This window comes from Myxocyprinus asiaticus, chromosome 5 (genome assembly GCF_019703515.2).
Source record: "Myxocyprinus asiaticus isolate MX2 ecotype Aquarium Trade chromosome 5, UBuf_Myxa_2, whole genome shotgun sequence".
Taxonomy (NCBI): Eukaryota; Metazoa; Chordata; class Actinopteri; order Cypriniformes; family Catostomidae; genus Myxocyprinus; species Myxocyprinus asiaticus.
Window position 1 is genome coordinate 28,401,470 of NC_059348.1, and position 24,628 is coordinate 28,426,097.

Consider the following 24,628-nt stretch of genomic DNA (forward strand, 5'->3'; position numbering starts at 1 on the left):
GCAACTGAAATTAGATGATAAATTAGGCCTTGATGTCTTGCTGTGGAGGTGGTCAGATGCAAATATATACCACAGTGTGACATCACAATGTGGAGGAAATGTAAGCATAAGCGTAGTTCTAGCAGGAAGATCTCGGGATTCATTTTATCAGGCATCCATTCAATCACAATTCAGCCCCCGCTTTATAGCCCGCTCAGCTGCCTCTCATTGTTTTCATAGTGTACTCCCGTTGCGTTCACCCCCTCCACCCCATCACCACTAGTTTAGGTCCCGTCCTGGGCAGGGGTGAGCTCCACTCTGCTCCCCTGCCATCATCACTTCCAATAGGAACCTGCTTTTGGCAGGATCTGACGGTTCAAGCAAACATCGGAGTGCTGAACCATAGGACGGTGATAAAAGTATCATTTTATTCACATTTATTCCAACAATCTCAAGTCTTTCTGATAGTAGAAAACAATTATTTTTGGCAGCTTGGTTTCAACAAATGCTTCTTTTGTTTTGTTTTTTTCCATTGAGGAGAATTTTTTGAGCTCTGAAAATGACAGTATGTTTTAATAGTACAATGACCTCTTATATGTTAAAAGATCAAGGAAAATTTGAATTTTTGAAAACTGAATACCTTGGCTTTTACAATGTATGTTTTTTATACAGTGCCTTACAAAAGCATTTAGACCTGTTATCATTTCATTTTGGCTGAATTTCAAATCCTTAGATAAAACTGTATTACATATAATTAAAGATGGACTATTTTTGGTTATTTTTTCAGAACTGAAACTCAAAGACAATTAAAATACTGTAAATGTTAACATTAGAATATCTATCTATCTATCTATCTATCTATCTATCTATCTATCTATCTATCTATCTATCCGGTTTAGTCTGGTAAGTGTGACGTGTTTTTTCTCAGCGTTTGTCGTTCATGTCACCGTTCAGAAATTCCCGACCCCTGTCTCGCGTTCAGGAACTGCCCTGTCCTCGCGCGCCGCAGCTTTTCTCATTCTGCACTGGCTGCTGTCAGCGCGCAGAGTCTGTACGGCGAGGCGTAACGCTGTTACTTCACTAAACCCCGTGTTGACACATTAGATATGAAACTATCGCTATGGATATTGGACTGCCCTAAAAACACAGATGACCTGCCTTAAACCCGGAGCGAGACGGTACGTGTTTGTCGATATATCGTCTGTTTACCGCTCACGATTGCTTGCGTTTACATTACAGTATAAGTTATACGTGTTTGTGAATTAAAATGCCTCCGTTACTCAGACTGAAGTTCAAATGGGCTTTATTGTCGAAGTTGGGCTTTCATTAAAGTCACGGGCGATTGTTTTTGAGGTGATATTGCGCTGTCTTTTGAGTTTCACACACTGTTTTGATTGTGGAGTGATTTTACCTCATCTACTATGTGACACTCAAACTCTTTCACGCGAGCAGTCAGGATAATTGTAAACTGACTGCTTCATTCGCCTGGTTTCCTCTGCAGTCAACAGACAGATTATATTATTTCTGGTTGCTTGCAGGTTCACTGTTGTGGTGTATGTGCTGTCAATTTCACTGACATAATGGACTAATAATTTACTAGAATGAACGAGTATTTTCTCTCTTCCATATTGTATTTCCCTAAAATTACAAGATCTGGAACTGTTATTGCATTCATTTTATCACCTCAATCTATATTGTTTCTTTACCACTTGCATTCAGTTTCATAGTTTGCTGCTGGCTGAGTGAGTGTCACTGAGTAAAGCCTTTGTTTTGTCTTTAATTCAAGTTTTCATACATTTCAATTATATGCTTAGTTTTACTGAGGTGGTGTTTAACTCATCCTTGAGCAGTAGGAACTGGCACAGCACTTGTGTCCTGTGCATCTTGGAAAGATCAGATCTCTGTCATGCTGTCTTTATAAATATCCCAGTGGGGTCTCTCTGCTGTGGGTGCAGTTGGGCATCCCGCCTGCACTAAACGCATGCCTGTCCCACTCGAGCGTAACCTTGAGCTGTGCTCTGTTCTTTGTCACTAGCCTGATAACTTGACAGATACTGATACGGCTGGTAAGCCTCAAGATCGTTTCCTCTCTCCAATTAGCCCAAAGTAGCACCTGATCAGAGCTTGGGGCTCTCTTGCATTAATCACTTCCTAAGTGCCGGAATTGATCGTTCTGGGTCAATCACAGCCTGTTATTTCTAAAACACGTTTCTTTTGCCACTTGGACACATTCGCAAGACTGAATTATTCAGTAGCGCTAATATCTGGAAAATATGCTTCCTAATATGCATCCCGAGAGTGAAGTCATTCGCCACCTGGTTTGATTCCTCTCCACACATACAGCCATTCAGACACTCCACAGGCTTGACTGGCTGCCAGTGGGCCACAGTGGAGTGCTTTTTGGCGAGGTTTGGCCAGCTGTGGTTTGTTACTCTTCCCACTGTAGTCCATCCTGCCTTAGCTCGCTATTGACTGAAGCTCATTAAACTTGATGTGGTGGCCAGTGCTGAACCACTGACCCTTACAATGGGCACCTCCTACAGTACATATGTGTGGCCCTGCAGAGAAGTCCGTCCACAGACCCACAGGGCTGCTTGTAGACTGATACCATAGGAAGAGACTAGGCTGTGATTACAGATTATATAAAAAGGGATAGCTGAAAATAATGGTATGGTGAAATGAAAAACAAATTAGCTTAAGGTTTTTTTTAACTCATTTTCAAACAGGCTGAATAGAAAACATTTGAGTAAATTGCTCTATCTCAGTGTCAGGAAAAGACTGCGTCGTGATGAATGACAGATATAAAAACATGGGTTTGAAGCTGTGAAATGGACCTGATCAGTGATCTTTTGCAGATATGGAGTAATGTATGAAGAGCATGCATGCAGAATTGCACACACTCGCAAAGACTTGCACGTAGCAATTTTGGAGGTATACAATTATGTTGCTTGCAAAGTCAATCTATTTCCTCTTGGCTTTGTTTTATTTAAGCAAAGCAAACCTCATAATTTTTGGAAGCATTTGTTGGACCATACAGTCTATTTCGGGGTGTACTACTTGCTTGCATTTATGCTCTTTTTTTTCTAGAGCCTAGATTAAACAACTTTTAAGTAAAGGGAGGTTAGCAGCAGCACTGTTTAATCAATGTAAGCCATGCTGGATCTATGAAGGTCTCTTTGTAAAGTGTGTTTAACAGCAGCTCCTGTTGTAGTATGTATCAGAAGTAATCTCTCAGTGAATGAGCACTGCTATACTATTGCATGCTGTAGATTTGAATTGTTGTCCCACCATGTGCAGGACAGGAAATGACAGCTGGACATTAAAGTGGCTTCCATGGAGGCCACACCTGGACAAGATCTTCAGAAGAGGCAGACAGCCCTGACCATCTCATGAACTCCTCAGACTTAACAGCTTTTCCCAGCAGGGCTGTTGCCTGTTTGCTCTTACCTCATAAGGAGAATATCAAAGATACAAGAAGCAGAGACAGAATCAACTGAATGTTGATTGTTTGTCTGGTTTTGATGGTTTGTAATTAAACTGAAAATGAACTTGGGTTATTCTCACAAATCCTATCAAGAAAATGTTCTGGAAATATTTAACCCCTAAAAAAATGAAATTATATTTTGCATAAAGAAAATGAAGCCTACATTTAGGAGGACCATTAAGATTTTTTGCCTTAGATTTTTGAACATTATGTTCAGGACTGTTAAGCACATTTTCCCCCTCAACTGTGTCCAGACCTTTTACTTGTACTATTCCTATTGATTTTAGTGATGATTGTAATTATTGTAACACAGCCATGTTTTTACTGTATAAGAGTAAAAAAGATGCTGTTGTACAATGATTGTATTTAATAGAATCAGCTAAAATGAAAGGCAGTCCAAATTAGGGATGTGCGGAAAGACTAATTTCACTTGTCTAAAAAGAAAGGATCCCTCAGAAAACAGTAAAAAAATAAATGGTGTTTATGCGACCCATTTAAAATACTTAATCTATTCCACCATCCAAATATGACACTAAATTCCGCTGAAAAGGGGCATTTATCTGCGACGTGCTTGCCTTGCATTATGATCATTGTACATAAGATATAGAACATGACACGCATTCACTGAATCAACGTTAGCGAATACAGGCATATTTATTGAAACAATTATATGAATAGTGCAGGACCAATTAAGCAACCCTAACAGCCTGTTCTAAATGGAATTCACCAAGTAAAATTACTAAACATATTAAAACAGTCAGGACATTGTTGAAAATAATTAACAGGTAAACAAAATCTACGATAAAATAATGTGCTGAAAAAGTTGCTTGTATTTCACAACATGCATTAGCCTGTGATCTAATATGATAGCTGTTCGGTTAAGAGTGTTAACCAATAACAGTTCTGATGTAAAAAAAAAAAAACACAAAAAAACCCCACCCATAGTGACTTGCAAGCCAACCTTTTGGAAATCCGCTTTCCTGCACCATCACCGAAGTGATTTCCAAAGATTCTTTGCTCGTCTTGCGATAGACATTTTCCTGTGCATGTCACAAGTGAGAGATGAAATGCATGAGAGGTGAAATTAAACGTTATTTTAGAGCCCGACCGATATGGGATTTTTGAGACCGATATCGATTTTAGAGGGGGAAAATTCATAGATTGCCGATATAGTTAATTTTTGAGCTGGAATGAAAACAGACATTTTCTATGTGGATTGTGCACCGATATGACTATGCAAAGGTACTCAGAAGGCTGCTTTCTTAAACAAATATTTTTATCAAAGAATATTTGACATTTATTATTATACATTGTCAACAAATTCTAGAAATGAACACTGAGAAAATAAAGAATAAAATACAATAAATAGCTAAATAAACATCAGTACTGTATGTTCAGTATCAGTCAGTTGCTGACCATTTAAATAAAGAATAAATTCAGATAAACTAAATAGCTAAATAAACATCAGTACTATTTAGTATCAGTCAATTGCTGACCAATTAAATAAAGAATAAATACAAATAAAATAAATAGCTAAATAAACATCAGTACTGTATGTTGAGTATCAGTCAATGGCTGACCATTTAAATAAAGAATAAATTCAAATAAAATAAATAGCTAAATAAACATCAGTACTATTTAGTATCAGTCAATTGCTGACCAATTAAATAAAGAATAAATACAAATAAAATAAATAGCTAAATAAACATCAGTACTGTATGTTTAGTATCAGTCAATTGCTGACCATTTAAATAAAGAATAAATACAAATAAAATAAATAGCTAAATAAACATCAGTAGTACTGTTTAGTATCAGTCTATTTTAATACTGCCGGTCGGGCATTACATCTTTTTCATAATTGTATTATTAATTATATTTAAAATATAACATTAACAAGACAGTAATTGAAGCGCATTCTTTGTAAAAATATAAAGCATGTGTAAAAACAGTTTAATGGGGAAAAATATTGATCGACTTGTAATTTCAGTGTCCACTAGCAGCATCAATACCATTTAGTCAACTATTCAACAAGTCTTGCACATCCCTAGTCGAAAGGGAGTACTACTGTGATGTATAAATTCTTCTAATAATACTGCAATTTAAATCATCCATAATTATTTTTCACATTGTGGTAGTAACAATTCAGTGGTAAAATGTGCTCATTCATGAAAATAAATGTCACAATGTAAAAAATATGAATGGCCTTACAAACAGGCTTCATTTTCTATAAGCAAATATAATTTATTCTTTTTTCTTTTGATTTTGTAGTAAAATAAGACCAGGATATCGCAGGTTTTGTGAGAGTCAACCACCTTTGTCTTAGGGCACTGTTAAAATAAACCTTTGAGAATGTGTCACCAAAGAAATGCAATTTTTGGATGAGCAGTGAAATGTTAAATATTTGCAGTCAACAGGTAATGTGTATAGCTCATTCATTTGGGAGTGTTTTTTACCAAACACTCCCATAAGTCACCATGTACCTCCTCCATTCTTAGCATGACATCTGTAATGACATGTTTGGATTACAACACAACTTGTGTTTATAAACCAAAATGGCTTGGTAGGCACAGAGCCTCAATGGAAGACACTGTGCCAGCTTCTTCCTTTCTGTGAGCCTCACCCAGCATGATTCTCTCATTGTATGCATGGTGTCTGTGCTGATTAAAATGGATTGCCTCAGGTTGGTTTACATCAATACGGACAGCCATCTCAGGGTAAGTACAGCGTTAAGAAAACCCTGTGGCAAATGGCAAAGGATTGTGATCTCACCATCAAGATTAATTTGTTCATTCATTATTTGCACCCTCTGCCTATATACTTCCATTCAGAGCGAAGGTATTTCCGTACCACAATGTTTCTCAAACCATTAGAGATTTCATTCAGCAAACCACAGAGTCCCTGTGGGTGAAAGGCTTCCCAAGAAGGCTCCTGATTCTTAATATAGTTCAATTTAGATGCAAAAAAGTTCTGGCTGCATGAGGCCCTGCTCTTTTCGCAGTTATTTCCATAAAGCTCAGACAAAACACTGCTGTCTATGCCCTGAATATAACTAGTGGCTTGCGACTTGTATGTGCGTGGCACAGACTCGCTGCAATTGGAGATCTGAGGCTTGCAGAATAAGAAGTGACAGTTCTCTGGAAATGCCCAGTGGAATAGTAGGGTTATGATCAAATCTTTCTGAAACCATAACAACAGATCTTAGCAAATCTCAGACATTATTGCTGTCTCTGTTGAGATCTGGCCATTGCTTTTGTGCAGAATCTAGGTAGAGCATGGCAGAAAGGGATTTATGGAACATATTCCCTGGTGTGGAGGGAGTTGGTTTGTATCCTCCACATTTGTTTCCGAGGGTGTGTTCACACTTAGTTCAGTTCTCTTGGCCCTCTTGGTCCGGACCAAAAAAGAAAATGATACATTTAGTCCTGGTTTGCTTAGCATTCACACTGGCATTTTTAACACCAGAAACAAAACAAAAGGCATCAGGAAAAAAATCACAAACTGATTGGACAGCTTTTATGATGTATATTTTGCGACGGAACTTGCCGAACATCCAAAACAATGCTGGCTGCTGGGCGAAATGCGCTCGTTAGATTTATATGTGTATATATGGTGGTATTTGTACCAGATGAGTACAAATGAAGAGCTAATAAAATGTGTAAAGGAGTCAAAACAGCACCAGGAATTCCTCAAAAAAAAAAAAAAAAACTCTTATCCGCACTGTAAAAAAAAATGTCCCCGTTAAGTTACAGTAAAGTACTGGCAGCTACATTTGCCAGCATAAAACTGTTATTCTATAGTGTACCTACTGTAATCTACAACAACAGTTTATTACTGTAAAAAATATTACAGTACTGTACTGAATAAAATATAAGCTTTACAGTATAATCCTGTCAGCAGTTTGGTTGCCATTATACTGTTATTTTAGTGTTCCTAATGTAATCTTCATAAACTGTTTATTACTGTAAAATTAAAGTACTGTATAATGTGATCTTTACAGTATAACACTGCTAGAAGCTAATGATTTAAAAATTTTACATTCTAAAATTAAAACACCTGAAAATTGATTGGATAGAAATGGCTCAGACAAGAGATGGCCTTACAACATTAGGCTTTTATTAATGCCAATACAGTATCAAACACATTCAATGCCAATACAGTATCAAACACAATTAATTTTTTGTAAAATACAATCCCTAAAAACACCATTCCTCATGCTGAACAGGTTCTCAATCTGCATGTCCTAGTCCATGTACCCAGAATTCAGTTTCCTTTTTTCTATGACAAGAGATGGCCATATAACATTACGCATCAAACACATTCAGTAGCTAACAAATTTCAAGTAATGAAATTCTTGTAAAATACAATCCATAAGAACAGTTAATAATGTCAAACAGGCTCTCAACAATCTGTATACAACTTGCATACCACTTAATGTACCCTGCCTTCAGTATCCATCTTTCATTATGATAATGCGCAATAGAAAGCGAGTTAAAGAACAAACCTGGAACTTCACAACTGAGACAACTTAACTGAACAGAACACAATGCTGAGACTTGTCACCTTAAAATTATGGCATGAAAAATTACTGCTGCCTCGGTGTGGAGCTCCTCAGTTCTTTTGTTGTTTTTGTTTGTTTGTCCTGTGTTTAGTAATCTTTTTCCAGTCAGTTTTAACAGAGACAAACTGCTGAACATTCGACAGCATGTACCAGACAATCTTTTCCCGGTTTTTGAATATTCCGACGTTTAGCTAGACATTTTAGTTGGAGGCGCAGCTCTGCTGTTCAAGAGACGCAGGCGAGGAAGACGAGCCGGTGCGCTGGTCAAACTCCGTTGACACGGATTTCGAACAGAGCTGCTGAGTATTCACTTAGCGAATCTCCGCTCTCTTCCTAACAAAACGGACAAACTACATTTCCTCACCCGCACAAACAAGGACTTTTCAACCTCTGCTGCCTTGTGCTACACAGAAACCTGGCTGAGTGAAGCCATTCCGGACAGCACGTTACATCTGCTGGGCTTCCAGCTGTTCAGAGTGGATCACATCACGGTGTTAACGGGGAAAACAAGAGGCGGTGGAACACGCTTTTATATCAATGAAAGTTGGTGTACAGATGTAACAACGTTAAAGAGGATGTGCTGTCCTAATAAAGGGCTCTTTATTAACTGTATTAATTCTGGTGAGTGTGTATATCGCGCCAAACGCGTGTTTGAACACAGCACTGCAACAGCTGGCTGATCAAATCACAGACATGGAACAACAATACCCGGACTCAGTTATTATTATTCTTGGGGATTTTAACAAAGCAAATCTCACATGTGAACTGCCCAAATACAAACAGCACATCACATGCCCCACCAGAGACAGGAACATACTGGATCATTGTTACACAACAATAAAGGATGCATATCGCTCTGTCCTTAGAGCAGCTTTGGGACTCTCTGATCACTGTCTGGTTCATCTTCTTCCAACCTGCAGGCAGAAATTAAAATCAACCAAGCCAGTAGTAAGGACTGTAAAGAGATGGACCAATGAAGCAGAGCAGGAACTACAAGCCTGCTTCGATTGCACAGATTGGAGTGTTTTTGAGGCTGCAGCCACAGACCTGGATGAGCTCACAGATACTGTTACATCATATATCAGTTTCTGTGAGGATATGTGCATTCCTACTAGGACTTATTTAAAGTTCAACAACGACAAACCGTGGTTTACAGCAGAGCTCAGGCAGCTTCGTCAGGCCAAAGAGGATGCTTACAGGGGTGGGGATAAAGTCTTGTACAATCAGGCCAGGAACACACTGAACATGGAAATCAGAGTGGCTAAAAGGAGATACTCTGAGAAGCTGAAAAACAAGTTTTCAGCTAACGACCCTGCATCAGTGTGGAGTGGCATGAAACAACTCACAAATTACAGGAATCCTACCCCCAACCCTGTAGGGAACCAACAACTGGCTGATGACCTGAATGTGTTCTACTGCAGATTTGAAAGGCCCAATCTCACACCCCACACCCACTCTGACCTTCACTTCACACCAACACCTCCTGCAACCCCCCTCCTCCCCCCTCCTGCTACTCAACCTGCACTTAAGATCTCTGAAGATGATGTGAGCCACGCCTTTTGGAAACAAAAGACAAGGAAGTCTTCAGGCCCAGATGGCGTCTCACCAGCGTGTCTTCGATCCTGTGCTAACCAGCTGGCCTCCATTTTCACACAGATCTTCAATAGATCACTGGAGCAGTGTGAAGTCCCATGCTGCTTCAAACGCTTAATCATTATTCCTGTCCCAAAGAACCAAAAAAATCACAGGACTTAATGACTACAGACCTGTCGCCCTGACATCTGTTGTCATGAAATCGTTTGAGAGACTGGTGTTGGCCCACCTGAAGAACATCACTGGACCCTTTCTAGATCCCCTTCAATTTGCTTATCAAGCAAACAGGGCTGTGGATGATGCAGTCAATAAAGGATTGCATCATATCCTGCAACATCTGGACAGACCAGGGATATATGCAAGGATCCTTTTTGTGGACTTCAGTTCAGCTTTCAACATCATCATCCCAGCTATACTCCAGAATAAATTACACCAACTCTCTGTTCCCATGTCTATCTGTCAGTGGATTACCAGCTTTCTGACGGACAGGCAGCAGCTTGTGAGACAGGGGAAACTCACTTATAGCACCTGTACAATCAGCACTGGTGCCCCCCAGGGATGTGTGCTCTCCCCACTACTCTTCTCCCTCTACACCAATGACTGCATCGCCAAGGACCCCTTTGTCAAGCTCCTGAAGTTTGCAGATGACACCACTGTCACTGGCCTCATCCGAGATGACGATGAGTCTGCATACAGAAGGGAGGTTGAACAGCTGGCTGTCTGGTGGAGTCAAAACAACCTTGAGCTGAACACGCTCAAAACGGTGGAGATCATTGTGGACTTTAGGAGAAACACCCCAACACTGATCCCCCTCACCATTCTAAACAGCACTGTGGCAGCAGTGGAGTCATTCAGGTTCCTGGGCACTACCATCTCACAGGACCTTAAGTGGAAGACCCACATTGACTCTATTGTGAAAAAGGCCCAGCAGAGGTTGTACTTCCTTCACCAGCTGAGGAAATTCAACCTGCCACAGGCGCTGATACAGTTTTACTCAGCAGTCATTGAGTCTGTCCTCTGCACTTCAGTAACTGTCTGGTTTGGTTCAGCTACAAAATCAGACATCAGAAGACTACAAAGGACAGTTCGGACTGCTGAGAGGTTTATTGGTTGCCCCCTGCCCCCCCTTCAAGAACTATACACTTCCAGAATGAGGAAAAAGGCTGGAAAAATCACTCTTGACCCCACTCACCCTGCCCACTACCTTTTTTGAACTGTTGCCTTCTGGCCGACGCTTCAGAGCTCTGAGCACCAGAACCGTCAGGCACAGGAACAGTTTTTTCCCTCAGGCTATCCATCTCATGAACAGTTAAATTGCCCCATTGAGCAATAACTATGTACAATACACAGTTTAGTCTTTTTTATATTTATCCAACACATCCAACCTCTTCTGCCATTTCATTCCTCTGAAAAACAAAAAACAAAAAAACATTTGCACTGTACATAACAGATTTGTATTTGCACTGTACATAAATATTTGTATTTGCTCTGTACATAACAGATTGTATTAGATTTGTACTACCCATGTGTATGTGTGTATGTATGTGTGTGTCTGTACGTATGTGTATAATTAGTTTTATTTTTAATTTTTTATTATTATCTATGTCTTGCTGCTGTTTTTGTATTGTTGTACACTGGAAGCTCCTGTCACCAAGACAAATTCCTTGTATGTGTAAGCATACTTGGCAATAAAGCTCAGATTCTGATTCTGATGAACATCTGGTTACAGTGTGGACTGTTCCTTTGTGAAAGTAAGGTCCTGTGTGGAGATGTGTTGTGGACTACATAAGCCCCACTCAAAGTCCATGAGGTTTTTTATAAGGGTGGCCACATGAGGATTCACAGTTGCTGCCTTTTTCTGGACCAGCTTCCCTGTCTTCTTGGACATCACCTTCACCTGGCTGGCCTTTGTTCCTCTCTTGGGGTTTATACCAATGACGCGCCTAAAATGTAAAAACGGAGAAAGCATATAAGATATTAGGTGTGGTAAGTAAAGATTATTTGCACAGGAACCCATCGCACTGACCAAATAAAAAGTCTTAAGATGTTTTCTTATGATAATGACCTCTGTGTCTCATAATTATGAGAGGATGATCTCATTTTGAACTAATTTATTACTCTATTTCTGTGTTTCCTTCTCTCTCTATCCCCCTCTCTTTTGATATCAAATTCAAATTCCAAAATTACCTTTATTGGCAAACACGGCAGACGTGAGAGCAACTTAATAACGTTCTGTATAACTATCTAGTGTATTACTCTATAAGCATGTAATGTTTATACTTTTCTGACACTATACATTTTTCGTCACATTGTATGAAAGGGCATGTCTTGCCTTCGGTAATATGACTTTTCAGATGTAAGAGAAGACCCCGGATATCCTCACATTTAGAGCTACACCAGTCAATATGACATGTTAAATCTCCTGCACTATCCAGTTTAGTCCTATTCTTTCCATCTTTATGGCGGTAAGTGTGAAACTTGAAGGCTGAAAACGTAGAAAAAGCTCTCGTGCATTCAGGGTAACCACACTTAAAAGATGCATTAGACAAAAAAACTATGAGTTCTCATGTGCCTGACATATGCAAATATATTGCTGCAGGTCTTAGCACATATGTTGCAAGTTATCATCTTTTTGCTGCAGTCTACAGGCCTTTAAAGCAAAATAATCTCACAGGTCCAATACAGACAATCTTGATGCTACTTTCTCACAGAATAATACTTAATAACTCGCATAACAAGAAAGAGTCCCTCTCTAGGTGGGGAGAAAAGCAACATGACACTTCCTACAAACCTTTATACTTGAAATAACAGCCCCACAACAAATAGTAAAATAGTCTCTGATGCAGATTTTACAACAAATCAACAGAGGATCACATCTTTCCTTGCACATTTGATTAGATTGAGAATTAACATAAGTTAAATGTGAATGACCAAGCTAGCTAACTTAGTTTGTTGATTTGACTGCTTAGAAATTCTATGAAAACTATGAAAATCAAATACATTGACACGTTACTGGTAATGTGATTCAACGGAAATATATAACATTTTGTTCACTCAGCAGCTAGTAGCTAATGTTAACTGAAAACGTGCATGCATGCTTGCAACATGCGGTTAAGTCCAAGTAATGTCAAGCGGTAATTTTGACTTTGTTAGGCTTGTCACTTCGGCAAAAACATTCAATGCAATGTAAATAAAAAAAAAAAAGATATAACAAGATAACGCTGACTTTGATGAGATCGCAGTTACCTTAACTGTATGTAGGCGAGGAGGAATGCAGCAGGTGAATGCTCCGTCCACTTTGGTGCTGGCAGGGTCAGAGTCAGGGTGAAAATCGTCTTCTTCAATTCTTCCTCTTCTTCTTAAAATCACTGATCTATAATATTTTACGCCTATTTTTTTATTTCTTTATATTGACTGTGTGTTGAATTAGTTGATGCATGCTCAAATGAGTTATAGGCGGGGTCAAGCAACAGAGTCAAACGCAAGTTTGATTTAACTGAAAAAGAAAAAATACCGTATTATACTGTAAGACTGAACAGTAGCTTGCTGTTAATATTTTGCTCCTCAAAGGCATCCTCATTTACAGCATTTAACTGTATTTACGAAGAACAGTACATTACTGTACAAAATTCCCTGTATTTTTACAGCAGTTTTTTATAGTGCGTTCAATCTGATGTGGCTTGGATAGTGCTCATATGAGTCCAGAGTTTGAGTGCAAACATTCAGATTGCATGGCAGGTAAGGAGAAAATCTGAAAGCTGCTCCCTCCAACTTATTTAAAACTCAGGCATTGCCATAGAAACGGCTTGTCTGTTTTAACCCAGCGAACATCTATAAGTAGAGAGCAGTTTTCCTGTGATTCAGATGATCCCTTTGAGGTAACAAGATGCTCAAGAGTCGTGAGGAACCTGAAATGTGAAAGAGTGTGCCTCAGGTTTAAGTGCAGCTAATGAGTAGGTGAGTCTTTTCCACATGAAGTAAACTGGACCAGAATGTCATAAATAAAGTCATATTTATAATGTAAGTTGGTGAATGATGGCCATCTTAGTGGTGCTGCAAATTTAAAAGTCTGATGACAAGCTTGATTTTATGCAATCCAATGCTTGCTTGATTACTGTTTTGTACAAGGTCAAGCTCATGCCCTTGGGAACCTTTTAGCTATGTTGCTTACTTATCTAATCTGACTATTTTATGTGTGTTTGAAGAGTAATCTGAACCAGAATTCCTTAGTGCTGAATGGGTATGACATAATAGATAACATAATCTACGGATGTCTTATCTTGTCTCTTGTGGTAGTACGACTTGCCAATCATACAATGAGGATCATTGTATTCATCCCTCATGTCTGCTGATGAAATGTTTCTTTGCACAGTGTGGTGGGTGGCCATTTTCACAAGGCCATGTCACTAACTTTTATTCAAGTTGAAAAACTATCATTTGAAACTCTCATTTCTTTAGTCCTTTAGTTTAATTTTACAGTAATCGGGCTGGTTTCATTCTGAAACAAACCAGTAACAAACAATATGCTGGAGTGTTTTTAAAGGAAACCACATTCTGGGGGGCCTGGGTAGCTCAGTGGTAAAAGACGCTGGCTACCACCCCTGGAGTTCGCTAGTTCGCTAGTTCGAGTTCCAGGGTGTGCTGAGTGACTCCAGCCAGGTCTCTTAAGCAACCAAATTGGCCTAGTTGCTAGGGTGGGTAGAGTCACATGGGGTAACCTCCTCATGGTCGCTATAATGTGGTTCATTCTCGGTGGGGCGCATGGTGAGTTGAGCGCGGATGCCGCGGTGGATGGCGTGAAGCCTCCACACGCGCTATGTCTTCGTGGCAATGTGCTCAACAAGCCACGTGATAAGATGCGCGGGTTGATGGTCTCAGACGCGGAGGCAACAGGGATTCATCCTCCGCCACCCGGATTGAGGCGATGCAACCACGAGGACTTAAAAAAGCGCACTGGGAATTGGGCATTCCAAATTGGGTGAAAAAAGGGGAAAAACCAGAGGAAAAAATAAAAAACACATTATGCACATTTCTGCAGAAGGGCCTAATGCCTGAAGTCCTTCACGCTCGCAGCATGTTGCAGTGTTTCCCACAGGATTTTGTGAGAGTGTGGTGGGTTGACCTCGGACCCTCTAGAGAGGTCTGGGGCCATGCTCCCCTGTAAGAAAATTTTGTACATTTTAAAGTTAAAAGCATCAATCTGGTGCACTTTGAGATCAAAATTAAGAGGCTAGATCGATGAAGAAATGTGTGCTCTTGTAAACAATTTTGTGCACTAGTAATAATTTAATCATAAACACATTGGTTGCAGAGCTCGAAATTAAGCATTGTCATGTGCTTGTCCTCCGGACAAGCAAATTGGTCATTCACTTGTCAGAGTAAAAAAGATACTTGTCTGGATAGAAAATAAGGACATTTAAGTTACATGCTCAAGTAACATGTCAAAGTTTATGTTGTATATTTTTCTAAAATTATGACCGATGCCCAACCTAATAGTCTACATATGCAATCAACTCAATGCTCTGCAACAGAAATGTAAACTGCAGTGGGTAGGAGAGGAGGCTTGTCATATGATAATTAGTTTGTTACCTATGGTAGTCAAATAAAGAAAAGCCTCCATCGCCATCATTTACAGCAGGGCTGTTCCCACTTCTGTGGAATGACATCTACTTTTTCACCATGTTATTGCAGCAAGATCTACCATGTACTTTAAAGGCTATACATTATCACAGTACCAAAATTTCAGGAGTCTTGTGAAATTTGACGGTTCTCAATACCAGTTTTAATTCCACAACAAATAATAACACTAACTAATATGTTAATAATGGAAGAATGGTTTCAAGTTCTTAAGTAATTATTCAAGACTAGTTAACAGTCAGTAATAAAATAACAATAAAAGACAGCAATGAAAAGAGATTAAAAATAATAGAACAAAAAATACAAATTAAGAAAATTCAGTGCTTTTGTAACAGCTTTAAAGGTTTTTAACATCAGTAGGCTATTAAGCATTCATGTAAACATTCAGAATGAAATACAACATGAAACTACTACTGGTCTTCACTGTATGATTATAATACATTAATAATTTTTAAAGCTACTAAAGTTACCCAGTCAAGAGCAGTGAGTGTTTTCTCATTTTCTTTTTCTGGTTGTTTGATTATTATAATGACTCACTAGAGAGCAGCAGGTCTATTAGCTTACATTTATACTTACAATTCTGACATTTTAATACAAATCTACTTTTTTCTCTGCTGTTTACATTCACTTTTGACATCACTCTCTGTGTTTACATGAATGTTGTATGTTCAGCACACAGACATAGCTGCCTGTCAATCAAACAGGGCGCAGCTGTTACTAGATCAGTAGCGAATTAAAAAATTATGTGCTCTGGATTACTTTCAGCAGCAGAATAAGAATATGAACTTTCTAATAAGTGACACAGGCCTAGGCTATCACAAATATAGGCGGTTATTTTTTTGTAATTGATGATTTAATCAGTCTGCTTGTCCAGTCGGCAAGTACAATTCTTTTTCACTTGCCCCTTAAAAAATCCACTTGTCCCGGACAAGCAGACAAGCGTTAATATCGAGCCCTGGGTTGTATAGATATGAATGGTGATGACACGGCAAAAAAGTCACACCCACAATGCATGGTAAATGAGATGGAGTTTAACTGACTGGGAGTGAGAGATGCTTTGCCGAAGCAACAGCGCAAAACACAACGTTAGAGATCTTTTATGTTATTATGAGAAGTGTAAATATATTTTCGGTTCATTATGAAACTGTGGCAGGACAATTTAGACTGTGGTGGGCTACCCATAATTAATGGGAAACACTGCAATGCGTTTCCTCAGGGCAGCTCTGGTGTCACTTCACAGGCCTGTAGCGTGTGGAATGCAGCGGGATGAGTAAATGTCCATGCTCTGTGTGGCCAATCGTTGTCCTCTGTTGTAACACTGCTCTCTTTTGTGTTCTCCAATCAGCCGTGGAGGAAAATACATTCTTTCAGTGTCAGGAGCGCTGCCAAGAGTTCCACAGGAAAATTCAAAAGGAAGGAGGGCAAAATAGAGAGAAAAAGAGAATGAAGCTATTGTGTGGTTTTAGTTACATGCCTCTCTTATTGCTGTGCTTGAATGGCACAGCACCTTGTAGGTTTTTGTCTATAAGGCAATGTTAAATGTTTTATTGCAGGCGTTACCTCTAACCATGTTAATTATCATACTCTGGCATGTTCTTATTAATGGCAAGACGCTGAGATAAATTAGTTGGTTTGGTTGATGTATATTGTGAACTGATAGAGTGTCTTTTATTATGGAAAGACCAGAAACCTATGGAGTCCATGTTAACAGCGAGCATGTGGAATAGTAATATCACAGGGTTGCCGCCCCACTTCCTTGTTTATTTTCTTTCTAAGCGTCACCACCACAGCAGAACACAATGACCGGTGGATGCTGAGCTTTTAGCAAATGCAGGAGATTGTTATACCTCCTTCAAAATATATGACCATTTTCTTTCAGTTCCATCACCTCAATGCTTTGTAATCACACTTGGGCTGGACAGAACCAGAGCTCCAGAGGACCAAATCCTTTTTGTGATTGCCATTTTTTCATCTATCCTTATACCATCCCCACACAGCCTCGCTGGTCAGCTTGGAAAGCATTTAACGGAAGGTGATGAAGACATGTGAAAGAGTTGATGTTTAGAGCCCTCTAGCAGCTGTGGAACAGACAGGGGTCATAACAGGGTCCCCCATGCCCCTCCCCATCACTTGTGGGAAAATGCTCTTTCTCCACCCTAATGGCTCTGTCACTCTGTGGGGAAATGTAGAGAAAGCAGAGATCATAAATCAGTTCTGTCCCTAGGGGAAAGAAGAGAGGACAGAAAACAAGCATTAAAAATTTTATCACGTTCCATAAATGCAGGCCATGGAGGCTGCTGATGTTATTCATGATCGCCACCTCCCTCAGACACTGATGGGTCCGACACCTCGATGACTTGTAGTCAGTTGTGGTTTATTGATTGCGATGTCTTGCTGGATAAAGAGCAGATGTTGGCTCTCAGAGGCCATAGTGAGGTGGTTCATGTGCGTTGAGATGGGATTCAGGGTAGCTGTTATGCATTCAGCCTTGCAGGCTGATTCACACACTTCCAGTGCATCTACAACAAGTAATGGCACCCCTGTGGATCATAGGAGATCAACTTAAACAGACAGCTGAAACAGCCCAATGCTGCCATTCAGTACTCAGAGGCTGGGATGTTCTTGAAAAATTATCTTCCATCTTTGAACCTTAGAATTTTAGTGTTAGTGCTGTCAGAATGCTGGTTTGTCTTTTGGACAAATCATCATTCTGTCTGTGGCAACTTTTGCAAAATGATACTTTGTGGCTCTTCACAAGTATTTCTGCTGTTCCGAGGTGAAATGTCCACTGAGTGGGGCTAAAAGCGAGTTAAATGTTCTCCCTAAAGCCCCGTACACACATGCAGCGACTTCCAGCAACAAAGCTACTAGTTGTCATTCATTTTCAATGAGAGCTGGTGACTTCTGGTGACACGAGAGACAGCGACATCTGGCAACTAGATGTGGGCGTGTCCATCGACTTGAGAAAGTTGAGAAAAGTTTACATTAATGCAAATGAGGAGTGACTTTTGGGAGCGACAACCAATAGGAGTGAAGAGAGTGTCAGTGATGCTCACGTTCTGTCTCCGTTAATGGCGTCAAGTGCAGGCAAGACAAGACAGAAGTTTCTGTGAGCGATTTCACAGTTCTGTATGATTTGTCTGTAACCACATACATGTATATAATAAAAAATTATGGGCAGAAAATAAATTTTCAGCAGTCTGAGTGAGTTTGATTTGTACATTGATAGATTGTTCATCTTATTAATGATATGATACATTGAGCACTGCTACAGTTCATATATATCACTCCCCTACAGAATGTGCTTTTTTAGGGACAAGAAAACTGATTCCTTGTCAAATTAGAATGATGTCTTAGTTTTGCTTCCTCTGTGATCAGATTTTCAAGAGATATGTCCAGACGTGCAGTCCACCAATAACGTTATAGCGACATCAGTAGGAATGCCCACAAGCTCTGTACTGTGAAGTCACTAGTGGGCGTTTCTACTGCTGTCGCTGTAACGTTATTGGTGGACTGCACGTCTAGCAATTTTTTTGAAAATCTGATCACAGATGAGACTTTTTTCTAGTAAAACTAAGATATAATTCTAATTTGACAAGGAATCAGTTTTCTTGTCCCTAGAAATTCACATTGTGCAGGGGAGACGGTTTAATATAACCTGCAGCAGTGCTCAATGCATAATATTATTAGTAAGATGAACAATCTATCATGAATCAAACTCACTCAGACTGCTGACAGTTTCTTTTCCATGCATCATTTTTATTATATCCATGCATGTGGTTACAGACGAATCATACAGGACAGTACAATTGCTCACAGAATCTTCTCTGTCTCGCCCGCACTCGACTCCATTATCTCAAAGGAGATGGGTGACATGAACTCCACAGACACTCTCTTCACTCCTATTGGTTGTCACACCAAAAAGTCACTCTTTAGGTTCACACAATGCAAGTGAATGGTTGCTTTAAGGGTAACTATTCCTTTAAGATTAATAGGCTGTCAAGATTTAAATAAACAAAACCTAGCTCCCTACCCTAAACCTTAAACCTAACCGATCGTGTCAGATAAAGCAAATGTTAGATAAAAACCGATTAAGCAACCACATAATTTTGTGGTGTTTCTGTGACCCTTTCGGCTCACGTGTCGACTCGCGAGCTCTTCAGGACTCGTATCCTGGTCTTTTGCATTGCAAGAGCAACGCATCAGTTGTACAATTTGATCACACTCAAATAAATGTATAAATGTGGTTGGTTATGTAATGCAAAGCCTTACAATGCACTATAATAAAAGTGTTTTGATGTTAAAAGAAAGCATTGTGTGAGGAACAGGGCAAAAAAGCGTTTAAAAATGGACAAACTGCCATTTTACTCCTGTATCATTTACTCATTTGTGTGAAACGGAATAAAAGTTGTTGTTGTAATGCCTCTATCCTTCATTTCACCAGGAAACTGGTGATAAGTACAATGAGCCATGTAAAAATAATTTAGCAAGAAGGTAGGTATAGTAATATTTTTATGAAACCCTGTAGGTTATTTGCTTTAAAAGCCTATGGATTTTTTTTATTTTTATGATTATAGGCTTTATGCTGAAGGCCTCATACTTTTTCAGAAGAAAATCTAAAAATCTAGCTTTATATGGAAGACAAGTTCCCTATCCCTTGACATTTCCCCCCCAAAAATACAAATATTTATAATCCAGGATCAGCTATGCCCAGAGGACTGCTGTCGAATGCTGATGCATTTTCTGTGAAAGTCATTGCTGTGTTCCTTGATGAAAGCTAAATACAAACATAAGCATGGTTGCTGTGAGATTTTTGGGTAGAATGCTGACTTTTGTTTGTCTGCAGGGAATAAACTTAACTCAGGCTTAGTGTTTGGAAAGGTTTTAATTATTGTTCCCTGGAAAACGCCCTGATTATAGGTGGAGTCCCATGCAAGGAACACAATGTAGCATAGCGAAGGTTGCAACATGTCGACATGACTATAATGTTAATGCTAGGCTGTTAATGAGAGGGAAACATTATACCTGATTTTATATGTAAACTCATGTGTATACCTGATGGCTTGCACAAAGCTCAGGGCAGAAATAATTCAACATACATTATTCAAATGACCTTTGAGCTACATGTGGCCAAAACTGATTAGTATTTAGTTGCTAGTGTTCTTTTTTCACCCTATTTATTCTGGTGCATTACAAAAACCCAATGACACACTTCCTTCAGGCTGCGTTTAAGTAGTTTCCATGGTTACAAACGCACTTGCAGCTGGATGGGCAAAATGAGCAGAGAGCATGTACTCCCAAACCCAATCCTTAACTCTCTCTCTCTGCTCTGTCCCTTAAGGTCTTGTTTTGGCAAAGCAGGGGGAGGATTTCTGGGAGGCGTATAATGCAGTTAAGAGTAAAGGAAGTTGATTGCACAGATGTTGGTCCCCAGCACAGATGTGGACATACTAGAGTGGACTGGAGGAGCCAAATTGAAGTGATTAGGAGGTAGAAGCTCATTTATGGGGCATATGGTGCAATTGAGAGTTAGGTAGAGATTTTGAGTTGCTGAGAGGTGAAGCTCTTGTCGAGGATCCTTTGGTAAATTCTTCAAGCATCTGTCACATTCATATGAAAAGACAAGGTATGTGTTTGCTCTACTTTTCATCTTACTCCAAAGAATTGTCACAAAACTACCTAACCTCCTTTGGCTGCTTTTAATAAAGGGAACTTGAAGGCTTAGTTCACCCAAAAATGAAAATTCTCTCATCATTTACTCCCCCTCATGCCATCACAGATGTGTATGACTTAGCTTCTGCAGAACACAAACAAAGATTTTTAGAAGAATATCTCAGCTCTGTACGTCCATACAATGCAAGTGGATGGTGACCAGCAATTTAAAGCTCCAAAAAGCACAGGCAATCGTGAAAGTAATCCAGTGGTTACATTAATGTCTTCTAAAGCGATATGGTCACTTTGGGTGAGAGACAGATTAGCAGTTTGCAGTACTTAAAATCGTTATTTTATGGATTTTAAGCCAAAGAAGATTTTTAAGTTGACATAATGCATCACTTTTAAGTTCACCTTATAACTGACATTTTGTTTTGTACACATAGTAATGCAAATTCTGTAAAGATAAATGTAATAAATATGTACGTTTCTGAGTATATGCTATTAATTTTTTTATGTTGTGGTTGTTGAGCCAACAATTAATTTTATTTCAGTGAGGAGAACAAAGTATGATGCTGATCTTGAATTTAATAAAGTTTGAAGCATAAATAAACAAAACATTAAAGACAAGTTTTAAGGGTGTAAGATACACTTAATGTATCCTTGTACTAGACCAGGGGTTTTTCAAAGTCTTAAACAGTTTATCAGGTATTTTCCTCTAGTGTTATATTATCAACTTCATCATATTCCAGGTGTTGGAGCAATTCACAAATGATGATCAATAACCTTAAATTCAGTGTGACAGACTCATTCGGCAATGCATCATACGCTGATGCGTTATTAATGGCTATATTTCTATTAATAATATTAAACCATATTCTGCAATATTTTTATTAAAAATACATGTTTGTCCTTATGACAGTGGAATTACTTAACTGTTTTTTAGCCTATATTTGTCATAAACTCCCATCACATGAGCCAGTCTCCGCAGGCCCAGTTCCAGATCAACATCACTGAGGGTGCTTCTGAAAATAGTGGGGGTGCTCTGTTTAAAGTGGAGATGTATCATAATTACACATTTTTTAAAAGATTAAATATTTAAATGCTACTAAAACAACATAAAGATTTTTTTTTTTTTTAATGTACAAAATATTTATTGCTTCGGGGTTTTTTTTTCTTTTCGTATGATCTGTCGCTGAAAATTCTGTGCCTGCAGATTAGGACATACTGATTTGCAAAATCATACATATAAGTTTGTGTTCACAAAATGCAGGGATTTTTGTATGTTTGCTGGGATTCAAGAAAATCTGCTTGACAATTTACAGTATTAGTCTTACATATTCAGTTGGTGCAATTATTTTAGGACTGGGGCCACATCAGCCGTTAAGTAGAACATAGAAGAGAGAAGATAAAACGTTCTGCATAGTTGTATCTTTTAAGCCCAGACATGCACTCAATGAATGATGCACAATTTTCTGAAGTGCTTACTGATGGGAACATTCTGCGATTGCTTGAAGTTTTGCTGCTACTTTTCTATCATGTGGTAGTAAAACTGAATAAAGGCTGAATAAAATTGTTAATTGTTTATTTTACCATACTTCAATGCAGTGGTAATTTAGTATTCAATTTAACACTCTACATCAGGTGTCTGGTTTAATAATAAAATAAAATATTCAGAAATTTTAGATTCTAAAAGCTTATTTTAATGTTGGCCACAAAGTGGACAAAGTTGTTTTATTCTCAAAACATTATCAACCTGTATACATGCTCATGGGTCATGATCTGGGTCTTGACAATGGTTTGTTTGGCATCCCATTCAGCACACAACTGAATAAAACAGGCTGCATGACACTGATAAATAATTCCTGCCAGAGTAACATTATTCACCATCATGCCATCCCAGATGTTTATGACTTTCTTCTGCAGAACACAAATTAAGATTTTTAGAAGAATATTTCAGCTTTGTAGGTCCTCACAATGCAGTGAATGGTGGCCAGAACTCAGAAGGTCCAAAAAGCACATAAAGGCAGCATAAAAGTAATCCATATGACTCCAGTGGTTAAATCCATGTATTTTGAAGCAATATGATAGGTGTGGGATGAATATTTAAGTCCTATTTTCTAGACTTCTGCATTTTACAAATAACACAAAGAAAAAAAAATTCCTCTCTCGCTTGCTTTTGCTCGCATGGCCCCTCCGTGTGCGAATGTTGCGAAGATCTATTGGGATTTTACCAAAAGTTCATCACTGAAAAGGTTTGCTCGCAGACTTGCCACTAAACAGCACACGCAGCATCACGAATGGACACGGAGTGGCTGCATCACAATTTTCTTTGAGCATAATATTGCACTATTGAGCGCTAAGCATGCATGGTTGCCAGACTGCACAAATTAAGTATGACATAAGGTGAAATAGTTAAAATTTTTGCAAGTATAAATCTCTGATTGGGGTGATGCATCTATTATCTGGCAACCCTGAGCATATTAAAAGCTTGTGGATGCGTGACAGGTCCCAAAGCCAGATAAATGAAAGATCGAATAAAAAACGTTCATGATAAATCGACCCGCAGGCAGTAGTTTGTCCTGGTCTGCAATTGAGGGTGCTCTAAGGTTCGTTTGAGGGTCAAGCACCCCCGTAGAACTGGGCCTGAGTCTCTGTCTCCATGTGAAACTTCACTTGTCACAAACACATGAAGACACATCGACCTGATATTGAACTCGTAAAAACTTTTTCGCGTGGTGACAAATGAACAGAAGCAGAGCTATATGGCTTTATAAAACATTCACAAGTGCATAGGACACATTTTGAGCACACAAACGCACTCTATTAGCCCTTTTCCACTGGCATGGTTCAGGTGCGGGTTCCTGGTCCGGTGCGAATTCTCGAACTGTTCCGTGCATTTCCACCACAGAAAAGGCCATTCCGGGGCCGAAAACCTGGTTCCATACCGGCCCTGAAAGCTTGCTGGTCTCTACGCAGGAACCGATTACGTCAGGGGACGGAGGGCGGGATAATGTTTCATCATCATGGTAAAGTTTTCCCAAACAACAACAATAGCTACCGTCTGCAACAAGGAGTACTTCTTCACTCTATAACAATAAAAAAAACAAAATTATCAGACATCATAAGCTTTCAGGTAACACGATGAAACGAGTGCTCTACTTGCGATATGGTATTTACGAAGATCCGAGATAAACTCTACGCGAATGAAGATACAGCACAACATGATGCACGCCGCCTTCTATCGTCAACTGACAAATCATAAACAAACTGAAAAACACTTAAGGGAGTACAGGGACCATAAGAAGGACATAAGCAAAAGCGACAGTGGACAGAGCAACGATGTTTTGGACTCCGACACCGACCAGCCTGCTAACTAATCAGGGCACTGAATTCAGCGAGTAACCTTCGTGATAAACAGGGAATTGCTGGTGTCCTCTGCAGCTGATCTCAGTGAGTTGTTATATTTGCCAACTTTATTAGCTTTTCTTACACTGTTGTCATCTTATTTTGTGCCTTGTTTTGTTCTGTAATGGGATTTTTGACTAGCTACTCACTAAGTTTGGAAGATCGCGGCTGTCTGTTAAGTAAAACGGTGGGAATCTCAATCAATAATATTATATGCTATGGCAAAATTCCAAATACAACCATCTGCTACACCAGTGTCAATAATGATTCGAACTTGGCAAGTTAAGCCATAGTTCATACAATATAATGTAATTACA

The 24,628-nt window shown here is 39.2% G+C and overlaps 1 protein-coding gene across 1 annotated transcript in view; it reads left to right on the top strand.

Annotated features, from left to right (window-relative positions):
* The first annotated feature begins 1,016 nt into the window (after nucleotides 1-1,016).
* The window catches only part of LOC127441515 (serine/threonine-protein phosphatase 2A regulatory subunit B'' subunit alpha-like), a 152,200-nt gene continuing 128,588 nt past the window's right edge, over nucleotides 1,017-24,628 (top strand). The window contains exon 1 of the mRNA XM_051699037.1: nucleotides 1,017-1,157. The gene's annotated coding sequence lies outside the window, so the exon portion shown is untranslated. The remainder of the gene's footprint in view (nucleotides 1,158-24,628) is intronic.